At 39.6% G+C, this 12,125-nt stretch overlaps 1 protein-coding gene across 4 annotated transcripts in view; it reads right to left on the bottom strand.

Moving 5' to 3' along the window:
• Axed (BTB/POZ domain-containing protein axundead) overlaps positions 1-12,125 on the bottom strand; it is a 315,604-nt gene that overhangs the window by 258,633 nt on the left and 44,846 nt on the right. The gene's annotated exons all lie outside the window — the stretch shown is intronic.

Raw genomic sequence — 12,125 nt, 5'->3', positions numbered from 1 at the left:
CTCATGCTAGTACGAGGCAAATCGCACGAGGAAGTGGCATTAGTCAAAAATGTGTAGTGCAAATACTCCAGGAACACAAATTTCACCCCTTTCACCTATCAATTCATCAAGAACTTCAAGATAGAGACTTTGTAAATCGTGTAAACTTTTGCCAGTGGGGATTGAGACAATTGATAAACGATGGAGCATTTTTTAATAATGTATTATTTACCGATGAAGCTTCGTTTACAAATCACACACGGGCAAATAAATTTAAAAAACCTGCATTATTGGTCATCTGAAAATCCGCGGTGGTTACGGACAGTCGACAAACAAAGACCATGGTCCGTCAATGTTTGGTGCGGAAGTTTAGATAACCAAATAATTGGGCCTCACTTTATTACCGGAACATTAAATGCAGAAAAATACATTGCATTTTTACAAGAATCGTTACCAATTCTCCTGGAAAATACACCCTTGAACATTCGTGAAAATATGTGGTATCAACATGACGGATGTCCGGCCCATTCTTCCCGTGTCGTAACACAATTCTTAAATATCAAGTTTCCAAATCGTTGGATTGGACGTAACGGACCCGTATTATGGCCAGCTCGCTCACCAGACCTTACACCCCTTGATTTTTATCTATGGGGAAAACTGAAACATCATGTTTATAGTGAACCACCAACGACTATAGACGACATGAAAGAAAGAATCGTCCAAGCTTGTGCGTCGATTTCCTCAGATATGAATTACGCAGCAGTACATTCTGTAACTTCACGGCTGAATGAATGTATAGCAGCTCAAGGGAATATTTTTGAACATTTGGCGTAACAGAAATACATCAAATGAATCTTACACGTTGAATTTTATTTATACCATTTTTCTGGGTTGAAGGTCATTTGAAGGTTCAATTGTGTTACATGCATGAATTCGTTATTTTGTCAGCTACAACATTACGTTAACGAAAATATGTATATCATTCCATTAAAAAAAACATCGATAACCTTGAAATCTCATAAAAATGACCTTGAAATTTTTTTTTCCCTTACACCGTTATATGTGGCCCTTCAAATAACAGTGTAACTTTGTCCTACGAAGTTTTTTTGTACAACGAAAAGTAACGGAGATATTTAGGTGTCCTGCTTTTTTTTATCGAATTCACCCTGTATAATATAAAACAAGTTCAAGTTTATAAATCTTGAACAAAATGAAAATGTTCTGTTTTGTAATTTGTCATAGAAATGTCGCATTATCGGCGACAACAGAGTGCAGTGGGTTAAAGAAAGAACTATTACAATCACCAAATTATTGACTGTGGGTCGAATTTTGTAGGGTAAAGCTCGAGAGAAGATTGAAAGAAGGTAGGCTACAACTCGAAGATTTTAGTTGTTCCCTTAAGATTTGAGTTATCGAGGTTCGACTGTAACAGTGTTACGTATGCAGACGCTTCCGTTGGTGATTTTTGACCCTTCCGGAGATATGTGTCGAAACAAAAGGCCTTTTTAAGAACAAAGGGCTCACTCAAAATCGGACCATAGGGGGCTTTTTGCAAGCGATATAACTCCTAAGAATTCATTTCCAATCTCTCAGAAGTAGCACGTGGCCTCCACCATCGCTAGGCCCGATTTTGGGTACTATATGTATAAGGGCATGGATTCCTCCTATTAGTTGGGTTAATTCAAGTGAATACGCGCAGTATGTATTGTTCCACGTCGAAAGTCATATCGAGCAAGATCGGGTGTGTGTTAAAGTCCTTGTCGAGCACTCTGTGATAAATCGCCCCCGCATTTCTCGGTGTGTCAAAACTGAGAGCGTTTAGTCCGCGATTTCGCGACACATTACACTAAACATTTGTATTCCTCATTTATTATCAACAATATATTATTCGTATTAATCTATTCGGAGTTCATTTCCATTAGGCAATTCCTTTTCGACCTTCCAGTAGCTAGTATCCTATGACGATACACCTTTGCCGCTCGAGGTGTATCTATTCAAATCAATAAGTTACGAGACAGTGGAACCACGACCCTATCCTTTATCGTGGCGACCTGGTGATGAGATAGACATCGGCTAGTCCACTCCCTTGTTCCCTCGAGGCGACCCGGTGGTGAAGTAGACATCGGCTAGTCCACTTTTCCATATTCCACACACGAGGCGACCCGGTGGGGAGATAGGCACCGGCTAGTCCACTCCTATGTTCCACACGAGGCGACCCAGTGGTGAAATAGACATTGGCTAGTCCTACGTGTACTCTTCCTACCTAGACCCAAAATATCTCTAAATCCAAACTCCCCTCGGTTCCCGCATCGCTGCCTGAACCTTGGCTCGTAACAACAGAAAGGTTTCTGTCGCATAGTTCGAATTCCACCGATCGCCAACAGCGTTTACCGGTCAACTCGTGATTTCTCCGAAGCAAAACAAATTACGTCGAAGTTATACGTGATTCGACAGGTGTACTGCGAATAATAAATCGATCGCATTGCTTTGCAGTTATGTTTCACGCGTAACGGCCGCGGCCCCGAGTTCGAGACCGCAGAAAAGGGTCGCTTGCCCGGCTGTTTATTATTCGACGTCGAAACTCCGAGCATAAGAACATTCGCTGAAGTGTTTGGCGTTTTTCGATTTATCAGCAGTAGGGATTTGAGGTGAAATCGTGGTGAATGTACCCATAGGTAAGCGTCGCGTCGAGCCGACCCACAGTGGTCTGGTAGATCGCTTTTTCTGGCCAAAACTATTGTAGCGTTATTTCAAGGTTTAATGTTATATCATTAATTAATTAATTATTTATTTATTGATGCCGTAAACCTAGTTTGGTTTATATAGCATACATTGTTATGACATTATACAAAAAGAAAGAGAAGTATATAACACATACTACGTATAAAGTGGAATTATACATATAGTATAAACGTTAGGTTGTTGGATTCGACTTGATACCAGTTAGAATATTATCAAGTAAAAAATATATGTTAATATTTAAAACATTGAGGTGACCTTCATTTTTTATAAAAACAAGAGATTTTTCTTTAACTTTTTGTATTGAAGTTTGTAGAAAAGTGAATACTGATTAACTTTCGTTGGAAATACTTTTTTGTCAGATCATCGAAAATATTTGAAAAATTTTGTGAACAATTCTCGCACTGCATGCTATTGTCTAGAAATCGCGGAAAAGTAGCTAAGATTGAATTCTTTATAGGAATTATACGAAATCTAATAATGAGAGGTTTTCGGGGTCTCTGACTGGCGCAGAGAAAACATATTGTAATTCCGAGCTGCTATGCAAGATTCAAGTGGAACTACAGGGTGTCCCAAACTAAGTGTAAGTCCCGGAAATGGGAGGTTCCCGAGACCATTCTAAGAGACATTTTCCTTTGCACCAATGTCAACTGCGGCTTTGTTTAGGAGTTATTAACGAAAAACACGGACCAACTAGAGCGCGCCCTGGGCCGCCGCGCCGGCAAGCGAGTGTCGGTGGTGCGCCGTGACATCGCAACGAACAAGAGTTTCTCGATTATGTGAATGCTCTCCGATTTCAATGAGCTTTGGATATGTGGTCAAGATCATTATTCTGAACAACATTTCTCTTTAGACTTTTTGGCGATCGGCTTTAGTTTACGAGATTATCGCGAGAAACTTTACTTGTAAATCCATGGGATCGATGTACTACTAGCTTCTATCCGATTTCAATGAGCTTTGGATATGTGGTCAAGACCATTATTCTGAAGAACATTTCTCTTTAGACTATTTGGCGGTTGGCTTTAGTTTACGAGATTATCGTAAAAAAAAGAGAAGAAGCAGAAACTGATTGTATTAAAAACTCACGTATTCAGCCGTAAATCCATTTGCTGCTTCGAAACGTGTGTCTTGAAATTTCTCCACACTCACAATCACTGTTCACATTTGTCAACACATAGTTATGCACTAATAATAATTGCCATATCCCTTGTACTGCTGCACAAATCACAACAATCAGGTAATGCAATCACTAGACTGCGGATTTCATGCATTTGTAGCAAACATGAGTAGGTGCATTTTAAGACAGTAGAGAGATTAAAATAATTTCAAAACACCATAGTATTATTTTCAACTTCTTAAAATGATCACAGTGAGAATCAAATATCTGTCTGGCTCCTGTCCCTTGTAATAGCGGCAGCCAACATTAATTTTGCATAAAGATCCGCAGTCTAGTGATTAGTTTAAATATCAATATCAAAAACACAGCTAATAGCAACCGTTAGCTTTGAATTGACAAGTCTTTGGAGATGTTCTCTCTACCGCGGCTCGAACGACACTGATTTTCCGCAACATTTTTCTAAAGAATTTAGGAAGGCCATTTAGAGTGTCGAAATTCGAAATGCACGCTGTAGCACGTTTACGAAAACGACGGGACGGTTAGACGAAAAACAGAATGCTAGAAGGACCGCTGTAAGATTTATGGCAAACACATGTTTAGTTTTTCCTGCAGATTGGTACGCAGAGTCGATGGGTAACCGCGCGATCGAAAACGTCATCCGTCCTTTTACCCAGCAAGGGGTAAAAATGTCAGGTCAGCGTAGCATCCCTATTGTCCTATACCTTCCTTAAGAAACTTTCTAAAAGAAGGACAGACGACGTTTTCGAACGGTTACCCATCGACTCTGCGTACCAATCTGCAGGAAAAACTAAACATGTGTTTGCCATAAATCTTACAGCGGTCCTTCTCGCATCCTGTTTTTCGTCTAACCGTCCCGTCGTTTTCGTAAACGTGCAACAGCGTGCATTTCGAATTTCGACACTCTAAATGGCCTTCCTAAATTCTTTAGAAAAATGTTGCGGAAAATCAGTGTCGTTCGAGCCGCGGTAGAGATAACATCTCCAAAGACTTGTCAATTCAAAGCTAACGGTTGCTATTAGCTGTGTTTTTGATAGTAATATTTAAACTAATCACTAGACTACGGATCTTTATGCAAAATGAATGTTGGCTGCCGCTATTACAAGGGACAGGAGCCAGACAGATATTTGATTCTCACTGTGATCATTTTAAGAAGTTGAAAATAATACTATGGTGTTTTGAAATTATTTTAATCTCTCTACTGTCTTAAAATGCACCTACTCATGTTTGCTACAAATGCATGAAATCCGCAGTCTAGTGATTGCATTACCTAATTGTTGTGATTTGTGCAGCAGTACAAGGGATATGGCAATTATTATTAGTGCATAACTATGTGTTGACAAATGTGAACAGTGATTGCGAGTGTGGAAAAATTTCAAGGCATCTGTGTGAAATAAACATACGAATTATTTATCGATTCGAAAGTGAAGGTGAAATTCTGGATCGTCGACTTGACCGCGCATCCCTTAGGCCTTCTACCACCGGCTGTGCAGTTCGTCACCGAGTGACCCATTGACACACATTTCGAAGCAGCAAATGGATTTACGGCTGAATAAGTAAGTTTTTAAATCAATCAGTTTCTGTGCATCTTTTCTCGTCCGGGTAAAGTTGCCGTAAGTCGGGTAAGGATGTTCCGGGTCTTCATCGATTTCAATGACCTTGAAATAATGTTATAAAACAGGACGTTTTAAATATCTTTTTCCTTTGAAATGGTTGACGGTCGGCTTTAGTTTCGGAGACATTAGCAGGCCGTGTCCGCTGTGATGAACACCCATAATGAATTTACAAGTAAAGTTTCTCGCGATAATCTCGTAAACTAAAGCCTACAGCCACAAATTCTAAACAGAAATGTTGTTCAGAATAATGGTCTTGACCACATATCCAAAGCTCATTGAAATCGGAGAGCATTCACATAATCGAGAAACTCTTGTTCGTTGCGATGTCACGGCGTACCACCGACACTCGCTTGCCGGCGTGGCGCGGCGCGGCGGCCCAGGGCGCGCTCTGATTGGTCCGTGTTTTTCGTTAATAACTCCTAAACAAAGCCGCAGTTGACATTGGTGCAAAGGAAAATGTCTCTTAGAATGGTCTCAGGAACCTCCCATTTCAAGGAACGACACTTGTTCTGGGACACCCTGTATAATCGTGCAAAAATCTTGTCCTACCTCGTCCTACCTTGCAAGTTATCAACGTTCAAAGCTGTCAATGTTACTTCGCGACGCGTTTCGCTTGCGTAAAACAGGCTCGTATGACTGATCAAATGTTCCAAATATGAACGTTTCTGCAATAACACATTATAAGAGATAAATAGAGTATATATATATATATATATATATATATATATATATATATATATATACATATACAGGGTGTCCCACCCGATTTCGACATCTTGATTTTCTCGCTATTGTTACTCGTAGCAAAATATGTTTCAGCAGAGGCTCGAACGGTATCGAGTGGAGCATATTTTGATGTTAGTAGCATTTTTGTAGGTGGACGCGTAAAGGACATATGAAGGTCAACTTCATTTTTTGAAATGGAATGTGGTATTTTTTAATACATCAATCGATGCAGCTGGACATTCGTTATAAAAAAGTACTAAGCATCAGGAGACTAAATATCAGGAGATATTTCAATTTAAATAACTCTAAAATAGCATTACTGTCGTACTAACAATAAGACGTTAGTGTTTACTTACTTGTGTAACGTCTTATTGTTAGTACGACAGTAATGGTATTTTAGAGTTATTTAAATTGAAATATCTCCTGAACTACTAACTTTTCGACATACATAGGTTAGTACTTTTTTATAACGAATGTCCAGCTGCATCGATTGATGTATTAAAAAATATCTCATTCCATTTAAAAAAACAAAGTTGACCTTTATATGACCTTTACGCGTCCAGTCACGAAAAAACTCATAGCGTCAAAATATGCTCCACTCGATACCGTTCGAGCTTCTGGTGAAACATTTTTTGCTACGAGTAACAATAGCGAGAAAATCAAGATGTCGAAATCGGGTGGGACACCCTGTATAAATTGACTTCGACAGTCACTTCTATTTAGATTGAAATTATTGTTAACATCTGACCCGTACATGACACAATTAACAATAACATGTAAAAGAAATCCTAAAATACTGAATCCTGAGGCAGTAGAATTATTAATTAACTAATTCAATCGATCATCATACATCATTACGAAAGACAAATTATGGTATGTTTATTTTATTAGCTTACTTTTTTATTTGTGATAATATTGACTGAATATAATGTTAGTACTATTTTAGTCGCAATATGTATTTAAAATATTCCTTTTTTTTACACAGGAAAGCATTCTTTTATGTGTTGAAGATTAAGACCAACACTAAAAATTATTGTTCATAACAAGTAAAAAAAGGTTGAAAAACTATATTTGAACAATTCATTTTTTAATAAAAAATATCAATGAAAAGTTATTAAAAATTATTGTTTAACAAATGCAAAAAATATTTAATTATCTCTAGGTAAGAATTACTATTTTTTAAATATTTTTGGTGAAAATTTCATTACGATATCTCTAATAGTTCAAAAGTTATAACAAAATGACACCAACTTCTTCGATCCGGACCTCTGTGCGGCGCACCAAAATTCAAGGACATTTAATTTTTTCAGCTTTTCTCTTTCATCTGCGGAAGGGTGTGCGGCTAATAAAACCCATTGGCGAATCACTTTTGCTGCTATGACGTTGGACGGAAATTGTTTTACAATAATTTCTATTTGACCTATGTGTTTACTACAATCTAAAGCTACCTCTCGAGTTAAAAAATTTAAAGCCTCTACAAACTGATTATTACATGGAAGTCTTTTTATCGACTCAACATACGCAGTTTGAAAAAACTTCTGTATAACTTTATAAAATTCTACGATTTCATTATTTATCTCTGGCTTACTTTCTCTTAACTCTTGTATTGACTTGGTCGCTTCTGGCCCAATAAAAATACTTTGTAATCGTAATAATGTGTTTATATCATTCACATTTAATGTTCCAAATTTGTCTTTCACCAAAAATTCTGTTTTAATGAAATGGGTCCCTATGAATCCTATAAATTTTTTACAATCTTCAGCAAGTTGATGTACTAAAATATCGTGCGATGGAAATAAACGATTGTATTGATTAAAATGTGTTAAAATGTACTTCAAAAATTGTAAGTAGGGTTTCGAAAAATCATGTGTCATATGAGGATATATGTATACTGAAATTCATTTTATTTATAATAAACAATGTTTATAATCTCTATCTGGAACGATTCATTTCATTAAGTATAAGTACATGATAGGTACGATACGCGGCAATAACCTAAACCTTGCGATATATCAATTATGTATGTCATTTCATCGTTTCATCGTCGTGTCCCCATCGCGCACGCGCAACGTGTCTCCCATTCGCCCCACTCAGTCCCCGTCATCAGAGAGGGGGTACAACATTTCAGCGTGACTCCCCTCATATGGCATCACTGCTGAGCTCCTCCGCTTCGGTGCGAAGCGGGTCACTGGAGTGGGGATGAGTCAGAGTGGGAACGCGTAGTGGAGTAGGGAGCCCTGTCGCGCGGCTGGCGGTCGCTGAACGCGATGACGTAGGTTTCGCAGGAAGGTGAACAGGTAAATATTTAATTGTTATTTCTTCGAAACGGATAGACTTTTAAAAAAATTTTTTTTTTGAATAATGCATTGTCATCCAGTTCTCAGCTATGTTTAAAATTTCAAGCCTCTAGCTCATCGGGAAGTTAGTTTAAAATCAATTGCAAAATTTGCCACCGAACAAACAAACAAACAGACAAACAAGAAAGCGAGCTAATAAAAACGTGGTAAAATAGGAATTTATAAGATAGAAAACATAGCTAAAACTTCTTTCTTCTTGAGTGACGTTTATAACATGTTTCCGTTTCTGTTATTAAATTCCAACAATAGTCTGAAAGCATGGCTGTACTATCTTTTCTCAAGTATCTTGTCTCCATAACCAAAATGTCTTGATGGAACCTTTCAGCGTGGTATACTTTTATTTTTTCCGTTATATTTCGTCGCGTTTTTTTAACAACTATTTCACCACACACGTAACAAAACGAATTTGGATTGTTTGGCTATCTTTAAAATGTATGAGTTAACTAAATGATTTCTATTGGTGAGTGTAAAAGTATCCCCGCGAATGTGTGAAGAGCGTATTACACTAAAATACCATAATTACTGTGTAAGATAATAGCCTACTAACTAGACTATTCGCTAGGTTAAAGGTGTGGGCGGTAAATGATCGACGGTGAAGCCGTCCGCAAAGGTGCGATTTATTAAGAGGATCTTTCAGTACTTGACACTCCGAGCGCCGCTGGAAGAGTGACCGCTCAGGTAAACTCTAGTCTTAAGGACACCTTGTTGCCAGCGTGTTTTCTACCTGCACCCCCAAATGTGCACTGGGTTTTTACCTGAAGGGTACGCGTTGCGCTGTCGAGCCGCACGCTGCCCGCTCTCGACATTCGCAACTTCGATATTCCTTACAACTGTTTATATATGTCGGGACATGACGGAAGCGACGCAACCCGTTGACAAAGACGCGTAACGCTTGTTTATTGTAAAAGATAATTACGTTATCTCTTGGAATTTTATACGTCCGTGTAGGACTAAGTTTAGTTTTAAAAATAACGGTTTGGAGATTTCGGTTATGCGTTTACGGTCGAACGGCTGCGAGTCAGATGCTTGACCGTACCTTAGTAATTGCCCAGCGAAAAGGCAATAAAACGTTTCCCGTTTACCTGCATCCCTCATCGCGCGCAGCGCAAGGAGAGATGCGAGATAGGGTCCCTGGAAGGGATGGGCTGGGACCTTGTTGAACGTGACCACGAGGGGCAGAATGTTTTTGGCTGCGCTACAGTGAAGAGCGTTTGATTTTGGTAGAGAGCTAGTCGTCGCGAGTGGAAGCGAAAAGAGTCAGACGTAAGATCGTGTAAGGAGATTCTGCCAGCCTCGTGGGCTCGTTGACGTGTCTCCCCGTTGCGCTACGGGTCGAGGGTTGTAGTGTTTAACGGTGATCGTTGTTTCCCGGTTTATTTAATTCCGCGCGTGCGAAGACAGTGAGTGATCCGGTGGAGAACGTCTCCGGTCAAACCCTAGCGGGCCCGATGGAGAATCTTACCAATCAGCCTCCGACATATATATTAATAGTTATTTATACAATAAATATTGTTGTTCTCTATTATCTAAAAGGTATCATTTACTGTCCAGTTTGGTGTCGTTCGGCTTTACCTCACAACAGTGAGTGAGTGGTATAAATAATTGCACGCTTGCATCGCCGCGCCCCGCCGCCGCACAGTGGTTTCAAATCCCCAAAAGCTGGCCAAAACCCCTAAACGTACTTCAATTTTTCCAAAAATTGGTATCCCATGGTTTTCGGGTCCGCTGATTACGAATCTGAACTCAAAATTCGAAAAAACAAAATGGCGGATCCAATATGGCGAACGCATACGTTAAAAAATTGTTAGTTCTGTTCAAAAATTAGTATACTACTAGCTTTCCCCGCCACGCGTTGCTGTGGCTCAGAATTTTTTAAATTTATGTTTTTACCTGTCACGGATGTGACATTTATATGTTTTATTATTATTATTTTATTATTTATACATCAGTGTTTTCGCAAACGTGCCACATTCACATAACTTGAAGTAAGCAGTTAGCGTTGTAGTTGTCCAGTGGAAAAGGTCGTCAAAACTTTTGAAGGAATGGACTTTTTCGTATGCTGATTTCTCATAAACGTCTGGTTCAAACCCCAGCTTTCTACGTTTAACCGTTCTCGATTGATGCCGTCACAAACAGACAGACAAACACGGTTTTAGCTTTCTATGTTTAGTCGTTCTCAATTGATCCTTTTACAAACATACAGACAGACACGATCTTATGAAAGTAATAGTTTGAAAGGTTGATATACATGTCATAAAATTTAATTAAAGCCTTAACCTACTGCAATGCTTCTTGATACACGACATTCTTGACGGTCCTATTGGAAGTGCAAATGAATAGGTGAGAAGGGCTGCTAACTCGAGAACAGGCGACGTAAAATTGTCCGTGAGAGAAACAATCCGACCTAAGATCTATCCCGGCAATCTGCAACGTCTGTCCCTGAGCTTTATTAATGGTCATTGCGAAGCAAACGCTAATCGGAAACTGAATTCTTTTAAATTGAAAGGGGAAGTTGGTTGGGATGATTGGGATCCTAGGAATAAAGACCATTTCACCCTTGCCACTACCTGTCAGGATCATAGCATGAATGACATGGCGGTGAAGGGCCTTAATTAACAATCTCGTGCCGTTACAAAGCTTGGGGGGGTTCAAGTTCCTCATCAACATTACAGGGACACCAATTTTAACTTTAAGAATATGAGCGGGAAGCCCGGGAACAGCTATTGACTCTAGGAACTCTGTAGGGTATTGAACAGACTCATCTGCAGTTATTGTACTGTTCAAAGAGCTGTAGTGCATTTCTTCAGCTTCAAACATATCGAGCACTGCCGAGTTGATCGAGGTGGCCTGATCATTCGTTAGTGTTAGGATGGCTCTCTTACAGAGCCACTGCTCAGACTGATTAGATATGTTAGCAGCATCAGGGTACACTCGGGAGATCAAGTCTTCAATTGTTGACACAACATTACAGAGCTGGGGTGACAGTGTCACATTGTCATCGCTGCCGATAGTGCCATCTCCTATTCTGAGTAGGAGAGAAGAGAAGCTGGCACTCTCCTCGCTGCCGCCAAGTTGAACTCTCATGTTGGTGGTGAGAGTTACTTTTTCGATGGCAGGCCAAAGGGTGGACTGTTTCAAACATGCATTAACTTCGTCGGCGCGGGTACCTCGGTAAACGACTGGCAAGATTTGTCGGAAATCTCCAGAAAACAAAGTGGTGATACTTCCCATGACAGTATTCGTAGATCTAATGTCCCTAATAGTGCGGTCCACAGCCTCGATTGCCTTCTTATTGGCCATGGCAGTCTTGAATCACCTTAGCCAGGTCACTGTTTCTGGAGATATTACAGATTGGGGTCTCGCTCCTATCTAAGTCTATAGGGATTTTAAAAGTCGAGTGGGCTGTCCGACCTCCAGGAAGTAGAGTAGCTGCAATCCCAGAGGATGCTACAGCTAACGCTATCTTTCCTGAACTCCTAACTTTAGCCAGGAAGACACGAATCAAAAATGATTTCCCGGTACCTCCTGGAGCATCCAGGAAAATTATTTTGCCGCGAGAATTATCTACACTAT

Source organism: Lasioglossum baleicum, chromosome 2 (genome assembly GCF_051020765.1).
Source record: "Lasioglossum baleicum chromosome 2, iyLasBale1, whole genome shotgun sequence".
Lineage (NCBI taxonomy): Eukaryota > Metazoa > Arthropoda > Insecta > Hymenoptera > Halictidae > Lasioglossum > Lasioglossum baleicum.
Note: the sequence above shows the minus strand (reverse complement) of the source record. Positions and strands in the feature narration are given on the sequence as shown.